The sequence below is a fragment of the Rana temporaria genome, chromosome 12 (assembly GCF_905171775.1).
Source record: "Rana temporaria chromosome 12, aRanTem1.1, whole genome shotgun sequence".
In the NCBI taxonomy this organism is placed as follows: domain Eukaryota; kingdom Metazoa; phylum Chordata; class Amphibia; order Anura; family Ranidae; genus Rana; species Rana temporaria.
The window spans coordinates 4,870,903-4,874,084 of NC_053500.1; positions in this window are offsets into that span (position 1 = coordinate 4,870,903).

Here is a 3,182-nt window from a genome sequence, read left to right on the forward strand (position 1 = left end):
CATCATCCTCATCACCCCATCATCCTCATCACCACATCATCCTCATCACCCCATCATCCTCATCACCACATCATCCTCATCACCACATCATCCTCATCACCACATCATCCTCATCACCCCATCATCCTCATCACCACATCATCCTCATCATCCTCATCACCACATCATCCTCATCACCACATCATCCTCATCGCCGCATCATCCTCATCATCCTCATCACCACATCATCCTCATCACCGCATCATCTCATCACCACATCACCCCATCATCCTCATCACCACATCATCCTCATCATCCTCATCACCACATCATCCTCATCACCACATCATCCTCATCACCACATCATCCTCATCACCACATCATCCTCATCACCACCTCATCACCACATCACCTCATCACCACATCACCCCATCATCCTCATCACCACATCATCCTCATCGCCGCATCATCCTCATCACCACATCATCCTCATCACCACCTCATCACCACATCACCTCATCACCACATCACCCCATCATCCTCATCACCACATCATCCTCATCACCACATCATCCTCATCACCACATCATCCTCATCACCACATCATCCTCATCACCACATCATCCTCATCATCATCCTCATCGCCACATCATCCTCATCACCACATCATCCTCATCACCACCTCATCCTCATCATCCTCATCGCCACATCATCCTCATCCTCATCGCCACATCATCCTCATCACCCCATCATCCTCATCACCACATCATCCTCATCACCACATCATCCTCATCACCACATCATCCTCATCACCGCATCATCCTCATCACCACATCATCCTCATCGCCACATCATCCTCATCACCTCATCATCCTCATCACCACCTCATCCTCATCACCACCTCATCCTCATCGCCACATCATCCTCATCGCCACATCATCCTCATCACCACATCATCCTCATCACCACATCATCCTCATCACCACATCATCCTCATCACCACATCATCCTCATCACCACATCATCCTCATCATCACATCATCCTCATCACCCCATCATCCTCATCACCACATCACCACATCACCCTCATCACCCCATCATCCTCATCACCACATCATCCTCATCACCACATCACCCCATCATCCTCATCACCACATCATCCTCATCACCACGTAACACAGGAGGTGAGGGTCAGAGACTGAGGACGTAACACAGGAGGTGATGGTCAGAGACTGAGGACGTAACACAGGAGGTGATGGTCAGAGACTGAGGACATAACACAGGAGGTGATGGTCAGAGACTGAGGATATAACACAGGAGGTGATGGTCAGAGACTGAGGATATAACACAGGAGGTGATGGTCAGAGACTGAGGATATAACACAGGAGGTGATGGTCAGAGACTGAGGATATAACACAGGAGGTGATGGTCAGAGACTGAGGATATAACACAGGAGGTGATGGTCAGAGACTGAGGATATAACACAGGAGGTGATGGTCAGAGACTGAGGACATAACACAGGAGGTGATGGTCAGAGACTGAGGACATAACACAGGAGGTGATGGTCAGAGACTGAGGACATAACACAGGAGGTGAGGGTCACAGACTGAGGAAATAAACACAGGAGGTGAGGGTCAGAGACTGAGGATATAACACAGGAGGTGATGGTCAGAGACTGAGGACATAACACAGGAGGTGAGGGTCAGAGACTGAGGATATAACACAGGAGGTGATGGTCAGAGACTGAGGACATAACACAGGAGGTGATGGTCAGAGACTGAGGATATAACACAGGAGGTGATGGTCAGAGACTGAGGATGTAACACAGGAGGTGATGGTCAGAGACTGAGGATATAACACAGGAGGTGAGGGTCAGAGACTGAGGATATAACACAGGAGGTGAGGGTCAGAGACTGAGGATATAACACAGGAGGTGATGGTCAGAGACTGAGGACATAACACAGGAGGTGAGGGTCAGAGACTGAGGACATAACACAGGAGGTGATGGTCAGAGACTGAGGACATAACACAGGAGGTGATGGTCAGAGACTGAGGACATAACACAGGAGGTGATGGTCAGAGACTGAGGACATAACACAGGAGGTGAGGGTCAGAGACTGAGGATATAACACAGGAGGTGAGGGTCAGAGACTGAGGACATAACACAGGAGGTGAGGGTCAGAGACTGAGGATGTAACACAGGAGGTGATGGTCAGAGACTGAGGACATAACACAGGAGGTGATGGTCAGAGACTGAGGATATAACACAGGAGGTTATGGTCAGAGACTGAGGACATAACACAGGAGGTGAGGGTCAGAGACTGAGGCTATAACACAGGAGGTGATGGTCAGAGACTGAGGACGTAACACAGGAGGTGATGGTCAGAGACTGAGGACATAACACAGGAGGTGAGGGTCGGAGACTGAGGACATAACACAGGAGGTGATGGTCAGAGACTGAGGATATAACACAGGAGGTGATGGTCAGAGACTGAGGACATAACATAGGAGGTGATGGTCAGAGACTGAGGATATAACACAGGAGGTGATGGTCAGAGACTGAGGATATAACACAGGAGGTGATGGTCAGAAACTGAGGATATAACACAGTAGGTGATGGTCAGAGACTGAGGACGTAACACAGGAGGTGAGGGTCAGAGACTGAGGACATAACATAGGAGGTGAGGGTCAGAGACTGAGGACATAACACAGGAGGTGATGGTCAGAGACTGAGGCTATAACACAGGAGGTGATGGTCAGAGACTGAGGATATAACACAGGAGGTGATGGTCAGAGACTGAGGACATAACATAGGAGGTGAGGGTCAGAGACTGAGGATATAACACAGGAGGTGATGGTCAGAGACTGAGGACATAACACAGGAGGTGATGGTCAGAGACTGAGGACGTAACACAGGAGGTGAGGGTCAGAGACTGAGGACATAACATAGGAGGTGAGGGTCAGAGACTGAGGACATAACACAGGAGGTGAGGGTCAGAGACTGAGGACATAACACAGGAGGTGATGGTCAGAGACTGAGGACATAACACAGGAGGTGATGGTCAGAGACTGAGGATATAACACAGGAGGTGAGGGTCAGAGACTGAGGATATAACACAGGAGGTGATGGTCAGAGACTGAGGACGTAACACAGGAGGTGAGGGTCAGAGACTGAGGACATAACATAGGAGGTGAGGGTCAGA